The sequence below is a fragment of the Oryctolagus cuniculus genome, chromosome 18, assembly GCF_051225735.1.
Source record: "Oryctolagus cuniculus isolate XC-2025 breed Fujian yellow rabbit chromosome 18, ASM5122573v1, whole genome shotgun sequence".
Lineage (NCBI taxonomy): Eukaryota > Metazoa > Chordata > Mammalia > Lagomorpha > Leporidae > Oryctolagus > Oryctolagus cuniculus.
The window spans coordinates 73,609,712-73,631,741 of NC_142884.1; the positions used below are offsets into that span (position 1 = coordinate 73,609,712).

At 56.8% G+C, this 22,030-nt stretch overlaps 1 protein-coding gene across 1 annotated transcript in view; it reads left to right on the top strand.

Annotated features, from left to right (window-relative positions):
• The window catches only part of CMIP (c-Maf inducing protein), a 217,040-nt gene that overhangs the window by 537 nt on the left and 194,473 nt on the right, over positions 1-22,030 (top strand). The gene's annotated exons all lie outside the window — the stretch shown is intronic.

Below are 22,030 nucleotides of genomic sequence, written 5' to 3' on the forward strand. Positions count from 1 at the left end.
GGGCGCCCCGCTGCCGGCTTCGCGGACTCCGAGGCCCGGCGCGGGGTCCCGGCCCGGGCCGGGTGCCTGGGGACCGCCTGCCCGCGGCGGCCGCGTCCCTGACGGTCGGGACCGTGGGATCGACCCGGGGCCGGGCCCTGAGGGCGGCGGGGGTTCCCTTTCTGGCAGCCGGTGGCGCGTCTGGCTCCGAGCTGCAGGGAAACAACAAAACACAGCCAGTGGGCGAAAGAAAAAAAAATGGAAACCTCAAAACCCCCAAACCCAGACGATTTCCAGAAGCCAGCTCTTTCTTTGCTCTGCGCGTCCTTTATTCTTTTCTGCGGCCCTGGCTGGCGGGCGACACCGGGCGCCCCCGGTCCTGAGGTTCTCCCCGGCACGGTGGGAGGGTGGGAGGGTGCAGACGGAGGGCTGAGGGCCGGGGTCCCGGAGCGCCCCCGGCCCGGGGGGGCGGACGCGGGTCCGCGAGCGCGTGCGTGCGTCGTGTGTTTTGTTGCCGGAGGCTTCATGTTGTTTTTGATTGACTGTATGGCCGGGACTGGGTCAGCTGGCAGAGGTGGAGACCGGAAACCATTGATCTGTTTCTGAAATCAAGTCCGCAAATGGTGGCCTCCTTCCTACGTGGAGAGACAGCTGTGGTGGGGTCGAGGGCGGTGGGGGTGGGGGTGGCGGGCAGGAGCCTGAACGGGATGCTTTGTGTTTTGAAACAAGGACAGTTTCAAATACCAGCTGGGCTGGGGCTGGGGCTTGGCCCTGAGCCTGCCAGTGGGGGTCCCATCCTCTTTGGGGAGGGGGCTGGGTCTTCCTGGGAAGGCTCGCGACACCCCCCACGGTGAACCTGTTTACTAAGCCCAGTGGGAGGGGGCAGAATCCTCCACCGCCTGCCCACACCTGTGCCAAGAAAACCCAGCCAGGAAACAGGGTATCGCTTTACACGGCATGTCACAAGCGTGTAGCGTGTGGAGACACTTCCCCGGCATCCATGTTCCCTTGGCGGTGTGTCACAGGCCGTGACACATGCTGCAAGGAATGGGGAGGGGGGAAAAGTTAGTTGCGGAATCCTACTCCTCGCTCCCAGCTCTCCCTGAGCCCCGATGCAGTGAGGCACCCGAAGACTTTTAATCTGAATTTTGAGCCCGAGGTACTCCGAGCCCTCGTTTTTCTTTTCCTGGGTGCGTTGGTGCTGTGTCTGTCTGCAAGGACTCCTTGCTCAGGGAGCTCGAGGGCGTTCCGGGCTCAGGCTGGTGCATGTTCTTAAACCTGACCGAGCCCCCAGCCTCAGCGCTGGGCTTTCACCTGCTGGAGCAAGAACCTCCGGGGATTTGCTGACACAGAGGGGAGGACCCAGTGACCTTGGCACCTCCCCCTTGGGATCTGGAGCCCCCAGATCTGGCTTCAGAATTCTCAGCTGGCTTGGGGGGGGGTAGTTCCATCCAACTTTATTCTTTTTTTCTGCCTCCCCTGCAATGAGGGGGAGTGGGGACAGAGGAGAATGGCTGGGATGGACAGTGACCTGCCTAGGAAGGACAGGTTGGGCCACTGCTCCCCCTGGGAGGAGCCAGGAGTGCCCTGCTGCCCGTGTGTCCGTTTGGGGGAGGCCAGAGGCCCTGACTTAGCCTTCTGGTTGCTCAAGAGGTGTGTCTGCGAGGGAGGGAGGGAGAGAGGGAGGGAGGGAGGGAGGGAAGGAAGAGGCTGAAATCACACACTGGTTCCCGAAGGGGCTCCAGAGGCCCTTGTCCACTGGGCCCCGGCCCACTGGAGTGTCGCGTGGGTCTCTGGCAGAAGACCTGTGATGTCCAGTATTGGCACCGAGGGTTGTCCTCGGAACCAGATCCGTCTTGGCAGAGGGCGTTAAGAAGTGTGCAAGGAGGAAGTGTCGTCGTGATCCTCTCTCTACTGCCTTGCGACATCAAGCCCCGTATGGAGGGGGGTGTCCCTAAATACAGCCCTTGCTCTGTGGTGGACTCCGGTCGTGGCCATGCTCCCCCCTGCCAGGGCCTGTTAACATGAAGGTGGGGCGGCTGAGGACAGGCCCAGCTGGAGCCAGGGCCTTCAGGGCAGAGATGGGGTTGGAACTGCCACCTGGGACCATGTCCCATCACGAGACACCTGGTTGGTGTCCAGGCTCCCTGGGAGGCAGAGGAGCCCCTGTGGGCTTTCCCTGAGGCCTGGTCGTTATGTAATCTGTCTGCATTTTATAGTGTGGCCTAGGCACTCCGTTGAGAAATTCCAGCCCGAATGAAACAAAGGTGCCTTCGAGTGCAGCTCGCTGCTACACAGACCCCGCGCAGCCCTGTGGTGTGCGCCTTCTCCGGGACCAGGCTCCGGCTGCCCACGTGTCAGGGCTGTTTTGTGTAGGGTCATAGCCTTCCACGAAATGCATATCGTTCTTATTTTAAGTCGGCTCGGAACCATCTGGTAATTATCCGGTTAATTGTGTGGGTTTCAGGAACAAGACCCAGAATGATTGATCTGGATTCAAACCAATAAACAAACCAAATACACGCTTTTGCCCAAACCGTCTGCAGAGTCTGTCTACACTGATCCAATTAACTGAATCATGAACGATACAGACCAGACTCTCAGAACCAGCTGCATCAAGCCGGGATGCGAGCATATGGGGGCTCCCAGTCCCACCTGGCGGGCGGCTCCAGCTGGGTACGCCCCTTGGTCTGAACCTCTCTCTGATCCCTGCCAGGGAGACGCCAACAGGGGTCTGGTGCCATGGGAGCTGACCACTCCCTGTTGTCCGGGCCCTGGCCTGGCTACAAACTTTGCCCTCTGTGCGGCTTGTTCGGAGCCTGCCCTGTGCCTTGTCTCCTGGGCCGGTTACTGATTAAATCCTTGCAGAGCCAACAGTGTGCTTGACATGGCTTGTGACAGCCAGCCAGGTTTGATGCACTCTGTGCTTGGAGACTTTGGATCCAGAAGGCTCGTAAACAAAGGAGGAAGCACGCAGGCTGCCGTGGGAGGGGAGGTGGAGAGGCACTGGCCTCCTCCCTGGGGGACGAGGACCACACCTCTGGGGGAAGGGCCTGCCTGCCCAGGCTGTGGCCTGGAGGTGGTGTCTCCTTCCCCTTTTGCATCCAAACTTCCCAGTCCTGGGCCTCCGCGGACCTTTCGGGCTGTAGAACCTCGGCGTGGGTTGTACCCTGCAGCCAGGGCTTCTGCATACGCAGCCGGGTTCGGCAAGACCAGAATCCATGTTGCCTTTCTTGTCCCTGGGCTGAATCCGAGCACCTGCTAGACGTGTTTGTCGGCTAGCGGAGGGCTTTGTCTGCAGGCTTTGTTTGCTCCGCACCAAGGAAGTACAAATAAGCTGCCTGCCTCTGACTGTGTCTGCCTCTTTCCCATGTGGCACGGGTATCTCAGAGCTGTGCTGCCTTCATTCGCTGGGTAGGGGCTGGGGCGCGGGTGACAGCAGCAGTCTTCATTCAGAAGCCGTAATTCCTCAGTGGCTCCTCTGTAGGTTTTCACTCCTCTGCTGCTTGGTTGCAATGGCTCCAGGTGTCTGATCAGAAATCAGAGAAGAGAAGCCCCCATGCTTCTCACGGGTTTCCATAGTCTCTGGCCTTCTGAGCTTGGACTTTGTTTAACAAGTCCTGGCTACCTACTGTGTGCCGTGTGCAGGGCTGAGAGCTCCGTGCCAGCATGGTGTGTTTTCTCCTTGCGAATTCAAATTTGTGTCCTCCAGAGGAATTGCACGCCCCATGGGTATTCACCTGTGTGTGTGCACGCGCGCGTGTGTTCATATTGGTTCACTTTTGCCCCACCCCCAGCCCTCCCCAGCACTCCCATCCTCCCGTTGGCTTTCTTTGATGGTTTCTGTGGCAGTGCACACAGAGAAGTGTTTTCTCCCGATGCCATTTGTCACGAGAAGCTTTTGGAGTCTATCAGATTTGTTTCCTAGATCACTTTGTCTGGTGGAGGTGGTGGAGGGGAGGGGTGGAGGGAGGATCGGAGTCCTGTCATCAGCATGCGCCGTCTGCCCGCCCCAGGCTGCAGCAAGTAGGCGCAGCTGTGGAGGGAGTGTGTGTTGCTGCAGACTTGGGCCAGCCCAGGTACAGGGTCCTGCCCAGTGCCTGACTTGCATGTCCCCCTAGCTGGCCCTGCTGCTGGCCGGCTCCTCACCCACAGGTGCCTTGTGGGCCTGCCCGTGCCTCGGCACCTTACCTGGCAGTGCGAGAAGGCATTTCTGGGGTACTGTCCCGGGCAAGGCTCTAGGGAGCCTGGCGGTTGCACATCATACTGAAGATAAAGCCATCTCAGGGCACCTCCCGGCTGGTTTTGGGACAGCAGCCTGGCCTTCTCTCCGGGGGCCAGCAAAGACCGGACACTTGCAAAGAGTACTCGCCTGGTGTTTTGTCAAAATGAATGTTTTCAAAGGTTCTTGATGAAAGGATTAAGTGAAGCAGCCGGGGACAGGGTGTCTGTCCTGTGGGGCACCGCAGGCTTGGGTTTGGCATCCCATGGGCTGGGTCTGGATTCTGAGGTTGCAGCTTCCTGGCTGTGTGACTTTTGGTGTGTTGCTTTCCCTTTCTGGGCTTGTTTTTCCTGCGTGTAGGGTAGATGGTTGTACCTCATTTATAGGGCTGCCCTGAGCCTGGAGATATAGTTCAGTTGCGCACTTAGGAAGTCAGCCTGCACACGGTGGGGCTATGCCGAGCGACTGGCATTCCAATTCCTGTTTTCCTCATTTCCCTGAGAGAGCGCCCATGGGGGTCTGTGCAGATGGAAGGGATCCTTGCTGTGTGACCACGGGCAGCTCTGCGGAGACCCGGAGCTAAGCAGTGTATGAGGCAGGGGAATCGTCACAGGAGTTCAGGGAAGGTTCTTCAGGGGGCAGAGTCTGGTTTCTGAATAGAGAAAGATGGACTTTTAAGAAACTTGAAGCGGTCACCGCGCGCCACATGTATTCAAGTAGTTGCACCAGGCAGGTGAGGAAGATGGAGTTTGGTTCTACTCCAGCCCCCGCAGCCCCTGGCTCCGCTCTCCGGAGGCAAACGCTGTTAGCCGTTGCTTCTCTTTTTTTCTTTTCTTTTCTTTTTTTAGGATTTAGTGCTTTTCATTTATTCAGGAGGTGTGCACACACATAGATGTCCACACACACACACACACACACACAGCCCGAGCTCCCATCTGCTGGTTCACTCCCCATGTTCCTGCAGGGGCCGAGGCTGGACCAGGGCTGAAACCTGGAGCTGGGGACTCAGTCCGGGTCTCCCACGGGGGTCGTGGAGACCCAGTCACTTGCGCCGTCACCGCTGCCGCCTCCCAGGGTCTGCATTCTCACAAAGCTGGAGTCAGGAGCCAGAGCTGGATGTCAAACCCTGGCACTCTGATACGGCCCATGGGTGTCTTGCTGACAGCTACTCGGCCAACTGCCTGCACCTGTTGCCCATTTCCTGTGTGACCTCCCTGCCTGTTGCGGGTCTGTACCCCTAGTTCACACTGTTGTTGTTCACTGGACAGTGTAGTTTGGAGACCATTCTAGATCCATGCGTACACAGCTGCCTGTTCTTTTTCACTGTTGTCTAGCATTCCTTTCGAGGGGCACCATGATAATGTGTGTCAGCCATCCCCTGCTGATGGACAGTTACCTTAGTTCCAGTCGGTCTTTTATTTCAAACAAAACACTTTGCATTTTTCTTCACTGCGGTTTTTATTGGACAGCTTGATTTTCCTTTTCTCCTGGAGAGAAGGGAAGGCAGCGCCGCCTGGAGCTGTGCTTCCATCTGGGTGATCTCACTGTCCTGGCCTGGTCCTTTGGGTGGTTTGGCAGCTCGGTCCATGAGGAGCATTCTGAACGAACCTGGGACTCCGACAAGGATGCGCTGCCTCCTATCCCAGGACGGAGGTCTCAGTGAGCCCACCCGAGAGCCTCCGATTTTGTCCCCAGACTTCCTGCTGCCCCTGGCACGGAAGCCAGGCTGCCGGGTCCGCTGGCAGAGAGGGAGGAAGTAGTCCTTGCTCCTCCTCGCCCTTGGCTGTGGGTGAGCGCCTAGTGTGTGTGGTGGGTGCTGAAGGAGACTGGTGTGATTTGAACAGGAGCTTCTTTGACGTCAGCAGCGTGCTGACATGTGCACACGTGTGTGTGCATGCATGTGCATGGGGGGGTGCCTACTGCGTGGATTGAGGCAGGGGTGGGGACAGAATTATCGTTGGTGCTGAAATTGGTCACTGTGTTCAGGAGCCATTTCTTGACCCTAGCACTTGCAGAGTGTTTAGGTCGATGTCCACAATGGCCGTGAGGTAGAGGAAGGAGAACACAGTGGGCCCAGCCAGGGCTGCAGCCAGCACACAGACTTTGAGTCTGACAGGTGAGCCTGAATCGTGTGCCTGCAGCTTCCTAGCGGGCGACCTTGGGCAGGTCACCTAACCTCTGTCCTTATCGACAGTGAGGATTACAGAGGCTTCCTTTTAGCATTGATGGCAGGGTTAAGGGAGCTAGGGCAAGGCAGGTCATTCACAAATTCTGCCTGCAGATACATATCACTGTTCTAGGCACTTGGGAGAAAGCAGGATCCTGCCCTTCTGTGTTGGTGGGGGCGTGTGACGTATGGTGAACAGCTAAGTGAGTAAATATGAAATCTGGCAGTTGGGACCGTGGAGGAAACAGATCGGGCAGGCGGTGGGTGTCGCTGTCTCCTACAAGGTGGTCAGGGCAGGAGGTGACCCTGATGCTGTCTGGGAGGAGAGCAGTCCAGGTAGAGGGAGTGACAGGCTTCAAGGTCCTGAAGCTCAATCCCTCCATCCTCCAGCGGCTGTTCTTAAAACAATTCGCCAGCACCTGGAATGGGCCAGATGCTCAGTGTGCAGGTAGCTCCTTGCCCTCAGGAAGCAAGCTAGCTTCCTCCCTCCCTCCCTCGCTCCTTCCCTCTCTTCTTTTTTCTTTTTTTCTTTAATTTTTGTTTATTTATTTGAGAGGTAGAGTTACAGAGAGAGACAGAGAGAGACAGAGAGAGAGAGAAGGGTCTTCCGTCCACTGATTCACTCCCCAAATGGCAGCAACGGCTGGGGAAGCACATCCATTCTAGTGCTTCTGTTGTGTGTCCCTCCCTCCCTTACCTTTTTTTTTTTTTAAGATTATTTGTTTGAAAGAACTACAGGATTTGTGTGTGTACGTGTGTACGTGTGTGTGTGTGTGGAGAGAGAGAGAGAGAGAGAGAGACTATCTTCCATCCGCTGGTTCACTCCTCAGATGTCGCAACAGGCAGGGCTGGGCCAGGCTGAAGCCAGGAGCCAGGACCTTCGTCTGGGTCTCTCATGTGGGTAGCAGGGGCTCAAACGCTTGAGCCATCTTCTGCCGCTTTTCCCAGGCCATTAGCAGGGAGCTAGATTGGAAGTAGAACAGCCAGGACTTGAACCAGCACCCACATAGGATGCCGGTGTCACAGGCGGTGGCTTTACCTGCTATGGCACAACACTGGCCTCTCGTTCTTTTTGAAGGCTCTGCTCCATCCAAATAAATAGCAAAGAACTTCTGTAGTCGTGCCTTAGGAGACTGCTAAATGCCAAAGCCCAGAAAAACTTGAAACTAGCTTCCTTTGTCCCTAACTATGTTCCAGGGACTGTAGGGTCTAGAATGAAATGCACCTGTCGCTCTGCCACGGCGGTGGGAGGGGCAGGAAGGCAAGAGCAGAAGTGTGATGCCCAGAGACCCCGGACCTCTGCCTCCCAGCACGCCCCTCCCTGCAGGCTGCTCACAGAAGTGACGTGGCCGAGATGAGCTGGGGGGGCTCTTTCTGGAGGGAAGCAGAGGAGCTGGATTCCCCGTCGCCGTTGGGCAGGTGCGCAGGAGTCAGGCAGGGTAGTGAGGCTTTCCCAGCCTGGGGCTGGCGGGTCCAGCTAGGGTCATCTGAAGAGAGATGACAGTGCCGGAACTTCTGTCAGTCCCGTTGCTTGTCCCCACCAGTCCCAGACCCCTTAGCGAGGTTGAGCAGCGCACAGTCTGGTGAGCCCAGGCGTGGCTTTCCTGCCTCCACTTCGGGTCTCTGTGCAGCGCAGGTGAATCTGCTCACTGGCACGTGCACAGGTGTGGGGCAGCGCGGGGACCTGGAGCCATGGATCCAGATGGCCTTTGTGTTGGCTAGGGCAGGCCAGCCCTCCTCTGGGAGGCCTTGAGTGGTGCAGCTCCCCTCTTGCTCACATCACAGACCGGTGGGAGGCTCCAGAGGGTTCTGGCCCATTTGGTTACGTGGGTGCCTGGACTCCTTGGTACTGCGTTGATGACTTTGCCCTCCTTTAGGTCCTCCACGAGCTGGCTGGGCCTGGGGAGAGAGGTCTAGGACTAAGGCCTCAGCTGGGCCATGTGCGGGCCGGGCCCTGCTGCTGGTCACCAGGGCTGGGAAATGTGGTTTAGGTGTGTGTCCAGGAGGAAGAGGCAGCCGAGGAGGTCATGGTTACTCTCACTGCTGGGCCCTGGGAGCCTTTAGCTCCTCAAGGTACCAGTGGCAGAGCTGTGTCCCTGGAAGGGAAATCCAAGCATGTGGTCTTTGGTTCCCGGGGTCGAGCTTGGTGGCAGGTTGGGAAAGCAAGCGGTTCCTGTGGTGGCGGATGAAGTCGGGAAGCAAAGGTGGAGTTGTGTGTGTGTGCTTGTCGTTTTGGTTGTACACCTGAACAGCTCAGCGCTCATGTGGTTTTCAGAGCAATGCTGGGGTTAGGTGGTACTACTCCCATTTTAGAGACGCTACAGCGGACACTCAGGTAAGGAGAGTCGGCAGGACGTGGAGTTGAGGGTCAGAGCCAGGTACAGACCCTTGCCCGTGTGTGTGGACGTCCAGGAGTGTGTGTGTCTGCTGGAAATTTATGACCTCATTTCCGTCTCCTGCGGAGCATCATGGTTGAAAATAAGGGACTTGTTGGGTTAGCATTTGGCAGACGTTGCTCTGAGCGTTTGTCAGGTGAGTTCAGAGAACCAGTGTCGGAAAGGGAGTGCCACGTTTTTCTTAAGGGTGAGCCTCAGCCACTGAGTTTACTGAGGAGTACCACACACTCTGTGTGCAAAACAAGTGCCCCCAGGGACTGGGCTTGCCATGCGAGTGCCCCCAGGTACTGGGCTTGCTACGCAAGTGGTCCCATGTACTGGACTTGCTATGCAAGTGCCCCCAGGTACTGGGCTTGCTATGCGAGTGCTCCCAGGTACTGGGCTTGCTAAGTAAGTGAGTGTCCCCAGGTGCTGGGCTTGCTAAGTGAGTGCTCCCAGGTACTGGGCTTGCTAAGTGAGTGCTCCCAGGTACTGGGCTTGCTATGCGAGTGCTCCCAGGTACTGGGCTTGCTAAGTGAGTGCTCCCAGATACTGGGCTTGCTACGCGAGTGGTCCCAGGTACTGGGCTTGCTAAGTGAGTGCTCCCAGATACTGGGCTTGCTACGTGAGTGGTCCCAGATACTGGGCTTGCTACGTGAGTGCCCCCAGGTACTGGGCTTGCTAAGTGAGTGCTCCCAGGTACTGGGCTTGCTACGTGAGTACTTCCAGGTATTGCACTGGCAAGGTAGACATAATCTTCCCTCCCAAAGGGCCCACAGTTTCGGATTATGACACACCGTAGGGCAAAGAGTGTGTCCTCAGAGAGGAGCACTTCTTGTCTAGTGTTTGGGGAAGGGGGTCTTGCAGTGAAGAGGGTGGGTGGTTTCGGGAAGACTTGGTAGAGAGGCATGTCTGGATGCATGGAGACCAGACTGAGATTGGTGGGGACAGGGAGCTGTGAGCAAAGGGACAGAGGCCACAGTAGCTGTGAGGTGCTGGGGGGAGTCTTGTGGCTCTCGAGTGGTGGACCCTCCAGGAGAGTGTGGGCGTTAACCACAGAGGAAGGACTGCCCCTGGAACAGAGTGTGCTGCCTTCCCCGGGATGCAGCCAACCAGGAGGGTCCTGATCAGCCACTGGTGGGGCGTGTGGCGGCTTGCGGCTCAGAGAGACTGAGGCCTGGCCGGCCTGCTGCGAGCCCAGTGTGCCCCTGGCTGGAAGCTGCAGGAGTGAGGGATCTGTGAGTCAGCAGGGCCCGGCGTTAGTCACAGCAAGGCCCGTGCAGCCGCCCTCACGCACGGGGAATGCGTCCTTCGGCCAGGCTGTGCAGGAGGCCCATGCGGGCCGTCCCCGAGACCCTGTCAGGTGCTGTCAGTTTCTGTGTCCCAGACGGGGAAACTGAGGCAGAGCCTCCCGGCAGACATTCTTGGGTGAATGAGTGACCAGGTGAGGCTGCTGCAGCTGCCTGGGCGGAGGTCCTTCCTGCTGGAAAGGAGGAGGGGTGCGGAGAGGGGAGCGTGTTCAGCTCTTTCCCTGTGCGCCTTGCAGCCCCGGGTCCCTCTGGCCGTCACTGCCTCCCTCACTCCTGGCGCTGCCTGATCGAAGCAGAGCCTGTGTAGAGTGCACCTGACTCTGCCCACCTCTTGGTGCACGCGGCCAGCCTCGCTGTGGACACAGGCCCGGGGATTCCTGGCCTGCTGCCATGGCCCGTGAAGAGTGGCAGGGTGATGCCAGGCCGCTGGGGCTGGGCCTGGTGAGCTCGGGTGGGCTCTGCAGAGCAGCCCCTGCTGCCCTCTGCTTGAAGCTGCAGCTCCCAGCACCCCCTCTTGAACCTTCTGTTGCCTGGGGCTTATGGGGAGGCCGCGCCCAGCCCGAGGCTCCTGGGCTGGAGACAGGAGAGACGGGAGGTGGTCCCGGTGGCAGGCTGCAGCTGGGGCCAGGGGCTGGCTGGGCACCTGCTTTGTGTCTGCAGCAAGTTCGTGGCCTGCAGGCAGTGGGGGTGGCAGGGCCTGGGCTGCCTGTTAGAAAGGGGAACAGTGACTTGTTGACATCTGTCTGTCCCTGCGGCTGGTTGATGTTTCATGACCCTGTGACTGAGGCTTGCCTCAGGGATGGGGAAATGCCAGAGATGGCTGCTGGGCTGGGGGATCCCTGTGAGGCCAGAGAGAGCCCAGAGTCCAGTCGTGTGTGTGTCCAGCATGGAGCAGAGGTGACCCCGGGACAGTGATGGTCACCTCCAGCTGAGAACCTGAGATGTGTTTCTGCAGGTAGCCCTCACATTAGCCCCGCGGGGCAGGAGGGCACAGTGTGATGTCCACAGCCCGGGTCCGGAGCCAGCGGCCTCCTGTTGCCCCTGCGACTCCACAGCAACTCTGGCAACAAGGCCCGCGTCCCAAGCAAGGCAGCGAGCAGAGCCAATTCTTGCATAGCACTCACTGCATGCCAGGCTCCGTGCAGAGCTGTTGTGAGGTGCAGCTGTCATCCCCATTTTGTAGATGAACAAACTGAGGCCTAGAGAAGTGAAGTCACCCACGCAACCCAGCTTGTAGTGGGGAAGCTGGGATTTGAACCCTGGTTCTCTGGCTGCAGAGTGTAATTACGTGGGTGTGATTGGTGAGCAGGGTTAGTGCTCAAGAGCAGAGTGTCACAAAGGCCAAGAGTGACCAGAGTGACCGGGGCTGGCTGTGTGCTGGTCAGAGCGTCTCACAGAAGCGGGAGCATGTGGGCAGAACAGAAGGTGGCACCCAGGAGGAGCGGGTCACTCACTGGGAGCTGCGTGGTTGGGGCTCAGCCTCTTTCTGCCTACTGTGCAGATTTGCTCCTCCCCTGCCCCTCCTTGATCTCGGGCTGGTCCCCTTGGCCTCCGAGCCTGTTTCCCAGCCTGAGATGGCCTGACCCTGGGGAGACTGCTCCAGCCTGTTCCGATGACTTGGTCACCCGGAACATGAAGTCCAAAGTCCACAGGCGCCTGGCCCTAGCCTCAGCCCTCCCACGCCTCTGAGCTTTGGCACACACCTTGTCCACCTGCTTGGATTACCTGTCTCCTGCCTGGATGGCCTTCAAGGACCACCTTCCCCTGTTGGGTTGTGTGTGTGTGGGGGTCTGCCCACTAACAAGCAGCTCATCTCCGCTCTGCAAACACAAAGTCAGCTTACACTGGCTGGTGATGACCTTATAAGATAAAGTTCTTCCATAGTCCCACCATCCAGAAATCAGCCATATGCTCATGTTGGGGTGGAACTGTCTGCATGAGCACGCCTGTCACCCACGTGCACTGAGCGTGGTGTGGGTGCAGGTGTCTTGGTGTGTCCAACAGTGAATCCCCTTACTGAGTGTGTCCCACTCTAAATAGGTGTCATGCTTTGCCTCCAGGTGTCTCAACTTTGACACTTTAAAAATGTGGGCTGGTGCTGTGGTATGGTGAGTAAGGCCGCCGCCTGCAGTGCTGGCATCCCATATAGGTGCCGGTTTGAGTCTCAGCTGCTCCACTTCTGATCCAGCTCTCTGCTGTGGCCTGGGAAAGCACTGGAGGATGGCCCAGTTCTTGGGCCCCTGCACCCTCATGGGAGACCCATAAGAGGCTCCTGGCTTCGGATCGGTGCAGCTCCGGCCGTTGGCAGCCAACTGGGGAGTGAACCAGTGGATAGAGGACCTCTCTCTCTCTCTCTCTCTGCCTCTCCTCCTCACTGTGTATAACTCTGACTTTCAAATAAATAAATAAATAAATAAATCTTTTAAAAAATACACACATGTTTTTAGTTGAGACATAGCAATTGTATGTATTTGTGGAGTCCAGTGTGATGTTTCCATCCATGTCATCAGTGTGTAGCAGGTCATGCTAACTGGCATTGTCTGTCTTCCAGACACTGTTGTCTTGGGAACATTGGAAATCCTCTCTGCTCTTTTTGAAAAATTCAATTTTCAATAAAATTTTTTTATCTGTCTTATTTGAAAGATAGAGAGAGATCTTTCACCAGCAAGTTTACTTCCCAAATGGCTGCAACCACCAGGGCTGGTCCAGGCTGAAGCCAGGAGCCTGGAGCTTTATCCAGGTCTCCCTCGGGGGTGCAGGGGCCCAAGCACTCGGGCCATCTTTTGCTGCTTTCCGGGCACATTAGCAGGGAGCTGGATTGGAAGTGGAGCAGCCAAGACTCAAACTGGTGCCCACATGGGATGCTGGCCTCGCAAGGCATCAGCTTAACTCATTATGCCACAGCACCAGCCCCGACACTCCGCTCTTGAGCCCGGGAACTCCGGTTACCAGGCACACACATACATTTTGTAGACAGAAAGCCTAAGTTCATATCCTGGCTCCACTGTTATGAGCTGGGTGGTGGTGACCTTGTTTCTCTGAGCCCCAGTTTGCTCATTTACAAAATGGGGGCAGCAGCATCACCTCGCAGGGGCGCCTTGAGGATTTATCCATTCATCCATCGACAGCCCCTAGGTTGGCTCCATGTCTGGGCTACGGTGAATAGAGTCAGTCGCGCTTGGCATCAGGGCCAGGGCATTCTTTGAGGTGCAGCTGTTCTGCTCATCCTAGGATGCTGAGCACGTGCCTGGCCTCGACCCCCTGGATGCCAGTAAATGCTGCCCCCCACCATTATAACAACCAAAACTCTCAGGAGATGTTGCCACATGTTCCTCTGGGGCCCACAGCACTCCTGGTTGAGAGCCACTTATTTACTCATTTAATCTTGTCACACCTACCCCGTGAGGTCCCGTTTTCCGGAGCAGGTACTGGCCGCCCAGCCTGGCACCTGCCGGAGCCAGGAGCCCTGGCCTTGGAAGGAGTGACGAAGAACCGGCCCGGGGCGGGGTGTTGCACAGCGCCTTTGTCCTGTGTCTGGCCCGAGGTGGGGCCCAAAGCCAGGTAGGCCCAGGGTGCCGGCACTTCCTTCTAGCCAGCGCCCCACCCCCCCCACCTTTGATCCCTCCCTGCTGTCCCTGCCTTCACCCTGATGACTCAGGACTTCTGAGATCTGGGTTGGTGAACAAGGGAATTGCATCATGCCAATAAAAAAAAGAAAAAAAGAGAGAAGAGTGAGCATTAGGAAGCTGTGGTGTAAGGAGGAGGACTTTAAACCTGCCTCTTGCCTCCTGTCTGAGTTGTAGCAGGGTGTTGGGGGGATGAGGGGCAGGGTGGAGGGGAGTGCTGGGGGTTGGTGGCCAAGACACTTGGCTCCTCTAGAGTCCCAAGTCCCCCAGGCTGGCACTGAGTTCCTCTGCTGTCTTTGGGGCCAGTTGAACCCCATCTCCAGCAGAGTTGTGAGATGGAAGGTACTGGAGCTATGTGCAGGTCGTGCAGGGGGCATTGCAAAGAGGGGGATCAGGGGCTCTTTCTCAGGTACCCTGGGTAGGCAGGGCCCCCTCTGGGCTGATGCAGTCCCTGTCGGGGCCATGGCTGAGCCCTTCAGGTGTGGCTGCCAACCCTGGCCCCACTGCTCACTGTTTCTGTGAGGGTCCATCCTGCCTGGCCATTCTAGATGGCCTTGCCTGCAGGGGGTCTGCCCTGTGGACTGGGGGCAGAGGACACGTGTCCCCCAGCTTTGACGTAGAACATTGATTTGTTGAGGGAGGCAGAGGCACCACAGACCCCAGCTGGACAGTCCTTCTCTAAAGGGGGACCTGCACGGGGCGGGAGTGTTAGCCAGTCTGTTTTGGGCTCAGATGTTGCGGGTTAGGCTATATAGCTGTGGTGTGATCCTGCTGTTCCCTCTGTGCACTGGACCCCCTTCCCAGGCTGTCTTGAGAATAAAGGAGGGATCACGGAAGTGCTGAGCAGAGTGTTAATGGATTAATGTGCGAGGGAACTGCACAAAGTTCATGGAAAACAGAATGAAAGATAAGTTCATTGTGGCGCAAAAACATCTTGTAACCCATGTCTAGTGTTTTTTTTCATAATACACATTTTCCTTGGACTTTTTAAAGACCCCTTATAGGTATGGATGTCAGCATTTTTTGCACCAAGATCAACCTGTTTTTAATTGTTTTCTTGAGCTTTTGGAAGTATCCTCGCACAGTAAGTGCTCCGTGAGCGTGTGCTGCTTCCGGCAGCATCAGCACCATCGTTGTCATGGCTACCACTCTGCCTTGTTAGAATTGCCCAGCCTCGTGCCTGCTTCCTGCAGGATCGTCAACCTGAAGGCAGGGTGGCCGCTGTCAGTACAGGCCTCTGAATGGATAGTGCAGCCCGATGGAGGGAGCCTGGGTCCCTGGCTGTGCCGGGACAGAGGAGTCTCCTGGTTTTCTCGGAAACCCCTACCCTGGTGGGTGACCTTGGAGTGCTGTGACCCTGTGCTATGACTCCTGGCCCCCAAATCTGCCAGGGGCCTTCAGCTGCTGCTTTGGCCCCAGCCTCCAGCCCCCAGCCCCGACTGCAGTGGATAGAAACTGGCCACTGTGAGGATTAAGATATTATGGGTGATTTCACTTCAGCTTTCAGCAGCAGTACTTGGGAAATAAGATTTTGATCTCAGAAAATATGATTTAAAAACAGAATTGAAAGTCGCTCTTGTTTTCTAAACGATATTGCCCCTGACACTTGCTGTGGAGGTGCACGGTGGCCTTGGTCTGAGCGGGCTGGTGGGGGAGACCGGCTCCCGGACCTCTCTGGACCCCCTCCTCCCATCCCAGGGCCAGCTTCCCACCGTTGACCCCCTCCCCGCCATTTTGCGTCTGCCACTACCCGAGCACCTGCCGTAGATAGAGCCCAGGCAGCCAGCCACCCTCGCTCTGTCCCGGCCACAGGTGGCCTTGTATGGCCCGCTGCTGGATGTGACGTGGGGAGGTTTCTCAGCCCCCCAGCCCTGCCTGGCCCGTGTTTGAACCCTGCAGAAGGAACCTCTGGGACACGGTGGCTCCGTGTTGCTCGGAGTCCCATCCTCTGGCTCCATCCTCATGCCTGCTCCCAGCTAGGCAGGCAGTTCCCTTCCTTCCTGTTGGATGAGTTCCCGCTGGGCCCCACTTGGGAGCCTTCCAAGAGGCGGGGCTGGCTCCCTGGCTGCCCCCTGGTTAGCGCAGGTCCCACATCTCTTCCTTTCCTGAGTTTGAGGTGGAAACCCCACCCTCTGGGCTGCACGGGTTTCTGAGCCCCTCCCCCCGCTCCCCACCAGCCCAGGGTGGGCCTGGCCTGTGGGGAGCTTGGAGGGCCGCGGAGGAAGGAGAGTGACAGGGTGGTGTTCCCTGGCTGCCTTGGCAGGGAGGTGGCGCTCAGCAGCCTCCCTCCAGCCCCCCACCGCCATGCTGTGACCCCCAGCACCCAGCTTTCTGGGACTGCCCCTTCCCCTGTCCTGGGAGCCCAGGTGAGGAGCCTGGCCTGGAGATGGACTGAGCACTTGCCCTGGTGGGCTCGGAGCGGCCCTGGGCCCAGGAACACCGGCCCCGTTGGTCACCCTAGGTAGAATACTGTCTCCTGTGCTTCCTCTGTAGTCCGCCCACACCTCGGTATAATTGTCCTTGTGTTGAAATTTCCTCAAATTACACCATTTCGCGTCTGCTGTCTCCTTCCTCCCGGGCCCAGGCTGAGCCCTGGGAGCGTGGGGGGATGGCGTTGTTTTTGCCGAGGCCCTTCCTTCGCATTTGTGGTGGCCAAGTGGGCGTGGTGTTGAGCACCGGCAGAGCGGCGCATCTTGGTGCTCGGGCTCTCGCCAGAGAAACACGCTGCTGCTGCTGCTGGCCACGTGGCTGCGTCGGCCCCCGTCCTGGGGGCTTGCCGCCGAGGACTGTCGTGTTGCATCATTGTGACCCGCCTGTGCAGGTTTCCTCGGGTGAGGGAAACTGAGGCTTAGCGAGGGGAAGTCATTTGCCAAGACCCAGAGTGGGCAAGCGATCCGGCCGGGGTTTGAATCCAGATGAAACCCCTGTGAGGTTAGCACACTCGCTGATGAGGTGTTGTTCCAGCACGGCCAAGCCAGACAAAGCGCACACTCCTGCAGCTCCTGGCTGGGACGTACGGGACAGGGTGTCTTATTGGGGGTGCAGGCAGGGGATCTGATGTTTTCCACTTCACGCAGCAGGCTGTGTGCGCGGAGCCAGGCGGCCAGCTTTGTCTTATCCAAGTTCGGATACGGTCCTTGTTGGAAAATGTTAGTCTGATTTTCCTTTTCCATTTGTCCCTTCCCCCTTTTTTGTTTTTATAATTAGAATCAGAGCCAGCCAGAGTTGGAAGAGAATCTGCAGGTCGTGTAGTTCTGGGTGGTAAATATATGACACACATGCGGCTCTCCTTATTGCCTGGCCTGTGGTAGACATGGCTAATCGATCCCAGTGCATCAGCCTTCCCAGTGAGCCCAAAGACAGCCTCTACTAATCAATTGTTGGCATGCAGTGTGAAACCCGCCCGTGGCCCAGCTTCTCCCTCTGTATAGACTAGGAACCCAAGTCCCAGAGTGGGTAAACGACCCTTGGGGGGCTCCTTCTCCACATCGGGGTGCATGCTGTTAAGAGATGACTTTGGGTTCAAAGGCTGGCATCTATACGCAGTGTGATGTAGAGGAAAGGACCTGGGTTTTGTGCAGCAGGGTGTGGATCCGGGTCACGCCCTAGCTCTTCCCCTTGTGGTTGTACCCTTGCTCAGATCGTGTGGCCCTGTGTGAAACTGGAAATTGCCATCCCTAATCCCAGAATTGTGAGGAGTAAGTGGCATGGTGTGTTAATTCCACATTCAGCAGATGTTTGATGAGTGCTGAGTGTGAGCCGGGCACTGATCCAGGCCTTGCGTGTGGCAGCAGGCCGTGTAGACGCAGGGCTGTCCTTGTGGAGCTTGACGCCCTCGTAGGCGGGACTTCCTCTCTCCTTCCCGGAGGGCTCTGAGACCCTGTTGCCATCATCACCTCCGTTGTGTCCACTTACATGTTGGCCTATGTAGGCGTCACGTGACTTACCGTGGGGCACGATTTCTGTTTTTCTTTCATTCCTGGTCTCCTTTCCATCCTTACATCAGGGCGCATGGTCACTGAGCGTTTCTCAGTCGCAGAAAAATGGGAACGGTGGTCTCTCTCCCACTGAATGAGCTGGGTGCTGGGTCCAGACTTAGACTTCTGTGAGTGGCGCTCTGAAAATCTGACAGCTCTTGGTCCTTCTGCTGGCCTGCTGCTAAGGTGCAGGCTTTGCAGAGGTAGCATGGGTTTATCATCTGCCTAAATATTCCTGCAGATTCCCCAGCTTCCCCCTCGGCATGCAAATGGGCACGCAAATGAGGAAAAGTGTGCAAGGTCCAGGCTTTTATTCTGTCTGTCTGTTCCTCTGGCCAGGAGTAGGGTTTGTCTGTACAGCATTTTCTGTACTGCATGAGCTGTTTAGTCTTGGCTGTGCTGAATTTTTTTTTCTTTTATCCTAGTCTGGGGTTCAAGGTTGGTACTTTCTGCCCCATGATGTTTACTTTACGTCGTAGACGAGTTCTCTCCTCCTCAATAAGACCAGGGCATCTCTGAAGATGCTGCGTGGTTGTGTGGAGGTTCCTTCTGCAGTCAGGCAGCAGCTGGCCGCTCAGCCCCACACAGCGTGTTCCCTGGCCACCTCACCTCTCTGACCCATCAAGCCAAGGGACAGGATGACCACAGACTCCTGATGGACAAGGCTTAAAGAACAGGAAGTGTGCAAAGGTCTGCCCGGAGAACATCTATGCGAGGTGGCAGGTTTTGCATCTGAACTCCTAGAATTTGACTCGGAAGCATGGACACATCCTGTTGTGAAAGGGCCCCGTTCTTGCTGAGCCTCTGTTGGGAAGGCTGCCTGGCACATGCATGCGCGGCTCCGTCCCGGGTGCTGGGGCTTCACGAGGCCTGCTGAGCATCCTTGAAAGAGGCCCGGGGTCCAGGAGTTTTGTATCATCTTTTGGTGTTCCTCTGTTACCCGGCACCCAATCTTTGGCCACACCCTGGAGAGAACAAGGGTTCCACGGGAAGGTCTCCCTGCTGTTGAATGTTGCGTTTGGTGAACTTTCCCCTTTGTATGACTCCACCACATTTGGTGGTCTGGCTGGAGGGTGGTTGTTTTTTTGCTTCAGGTGTGCTCTGCACCGGGCATGTTTAGGGCGATCCAACGGAGCCAGCTGTCTGCCCAGCTGGGTGCTGATCACCAAGGGCTGGGCTCGGTGAGATAGTGGAATCCACCATTTCTTGAGCACCTACTGCGTGCCAGGTGCTGTGTGTGCACCTCATCCGAGCACCCTCCTGGCAGGCTCTGAGAGGCCCTGGCCTGCACAGTCACATGGATGTGAGGGTATGGCTTTAGTGCCAGCCCAGGTCCGGCTGACCCGAGCCCACTGCTTCTCCTGGAACGTCAAGGGACTTCCTAGTGTCCTTCACGTCCCCACCCTTGTGAACTTCTGCTTAAGGGAAAATGAAGCGGGCACTGGTTGCACAACAGGGGTGGCCTGGGAAGGTTCTGCCTCATTTCTCAGCCCCCGGCCAAGCTCGCGTATGGCCACGATCGTCCCAGACCTGAGTGTGTTGCCGGCCGGGGTGACTCTGTGCAGCTGTCAGTGGCGTGCAGCTGGGGCTCCCGGGCCTTACCTTTGTGACCTTGCTGGAGAGTGCCCATCAGGAAGGAAGGAGGGGTGCTGAGAAGGTAGCTTTGTCATCAGGTGCTGTACTTCACAGGTGCGAGTGCACAGCTCCTGGGGACAGGTGTGCTTGGGTGTGATGGGGGGGGGCCTTTACCTGGGCTGGAGACCTGTGTCTGGGTTAGCTCTGATGCTAAGGTGCCGAAAGTCAGGACTGGCCATGGCTCCTCTCTCGTCTGGTGTCTACATTTCGGGAGGCTGAAGGGAGGCCGTCCCAGGCATCATACCTGCACGTCGCAGCTTCTTGTTCTCACTGGATCTGACGTGTGGCATTGACAGAGCCTTGATCGGGGACCAAGGAGGGTCTGGTTCATTCATTCATTTGTTCATTTATTTGCTGTTTGTGGTTCTGAGGATTTCTTTTTTTAATTATGGTGAAGTATCTGTAGAATGCTTGCTTTGATCACTGGTAAGTGTACAATTCAGTGGCATGAAATCCATTGCCACTGTCTGTACCCCCCCCCCCATTTTCTTTTTCTTTTTTAAGATTTTACTTGAAGAGCAGTTATATGCAGAGAGAGAGAGAGAGAGAGAGAAAGAGAGAGATATCTTCCATCCACTGGTTCACTCCTAAAATGGCTGCAACAGCTGGGGCTGTGACAGGCTGAAGCCAGCAGCCAAGAACTCCATCTGACTTCCCCACGTGGGTGGCAGGGGCTCAAGCACTTGGCCCACATTGGCTTCTTTCCCAGGCACATTAGCAGGGAGCTGGTTCAGAAGTGGAGCAGCTCATAAGGGATCCCAGTGTTGCAGGCGGTGTCCTGACCTGCTGCGCCCCAACTCCGGCCCCAGTACCCCATACCCATTAACCATTCCCTTTCTCCCCTTCTCCCGACCACTGACTGACAGCTACTGTTCTGCTTGCTGGATCTGTGTTTGCCCATTCTGGGAGCCTTGTATAAGTAGAGCTGCACAGGCTTGGCCTTCAGTGTCTGGCTTGTGTCACTTAGCTTGATGTTCTCAAGTTCCATCCACGCATGTGTCACAATTTTCCTTCCCTTTTTTTTTTTTTAAGATTTATTTATTTATTTGAAAGTGAAAGTTACACAGAGAGAGAAGGAGAAGCAAACAGAGACAGAAAGTTCTTCTCTCTGCTGGTTTACTTCCCAGATGGCTGCAATGGCTGGAGCTAGGCCGATCCAAAGCCAGGAGCCAGGAGCTTCTTCCTGGTCTCCCACGCAGGGCCAGGGGCCGATGGACTTGGGCCATCTTCTACTGCTTTCCCAGGCCATAGCAGAGAGCTGGATTGGAAGTGGAGTAGCCGGGACTAGAACCTGTGCCCACAAGGGATGCTGACACTGTAGGTGGCGGCTTTACCCGCTACACCACAGCGTCGGCCCCAATTTTCCTTCCTTTTTAAGGCTGAATTGTATTCTACTGTGTGTATATTCTCGCATTCTTGAAAAACATGAATGTATTTAAAAGCTGACTAACAGAGTAAAGGGGCGAGACAGAGGAGAGAGAACTGTTCCATCTGCTGGTTCGTTTTCAAATGCCTGCAGCAGCCGGGGCCAGGCCAGCCTGTGGTCGGGAGCCTGGGGCTCCATTCAGACCTCTCATGTGGGTGGCAGGACCTGGGGTACTCGGGCCATCATCCATTACCTTCCAGCCGCATTAGCAGGAAGCTCCATCAGAAGTGTGGAGTGGCCGGGACTCAAGCCAGCAGTCCAGCATGGGATGTGGCCATCCCAGGCTGCAGCTTTACCTACTGCTCCACACGTGCTCCACACGCTGACCCTGATGCAGCACATTTCAGCAATCTGTTCTTCTCTGGGTGGATACTTGTGTTGTTTCTCTGAAACTTTGGCTACTGTGAATAATGTCACCAGGAACTCTGGTACCAGTACCCGTTCTCAGCTCTGTATCTGGGAGTGGACGCTCCCACCCCATTATGTAAATAACTCAGGCTTATCTTAGAATAATTAGGCCATACAAACAGAGGCAGAGAACAAAAGTCTGGCGGGGTGGTGACAGCAGAAGTGGTAGTGAACGTGTTTGTAGGGTGTTCCTCTGCCTGAGCTGGTTTTCTGTCCCTCCTGGTGGTGTGCGATGGATCTTCACTTAGTGAAGCACTTCACTTAGCGGGCAGCAGGAGTGGCAGCAGTGGTGGGCAGACTGGAGACAAACAGGGAAGAAGGCCCTGGGGAGCTGGACCATGCGCACCCAGAGACCTGCAGCTCCCCGGCCGCCTTGGCTGGAGGATGCCCGGGGCTGCTGGGGGAGAAGTCGCGCGTGGGCACAGAGAGAAGTCTCCGAGGAGGTGGGGCCGGGTGGTGAGGTGGATGGATCTTCACTTAGTGAGAGGCACGGGGGTGGAGGGAGAAGGACGCCCTTCGGTCCTTGGACTCATACCACTGTGGTGTTGGGTACACCCCCCATCTGACTGCTGTGGCCTGGTTTGATCATTCCCTCTTCCTGTATCTGTCTCCTGGTTGACCACGCAAGACCCGCAAAGGCCACGTATTGCAGTGCCTGGCCATAGTCAGCGTGTCATAAATATTTGTTGAATGAATGAGTGAAATGATCGAATGAATGAATGTGCATTTTACCAGCAGCTGATGAGGGCGTGGCTCCGCTGTGTCACGTGGGGTCCTCCTTGAGCCCACCGCTCTTTCTGGTGCCTGCCGCTGGCTCAGTGGAGTTTGCTGAGCCAGGCAGCCGAGTGCCACTGGTATGGTCCTCACTGCGGGGGCTGAGCCTGGGCAGCAGGCTTCAGACGCGG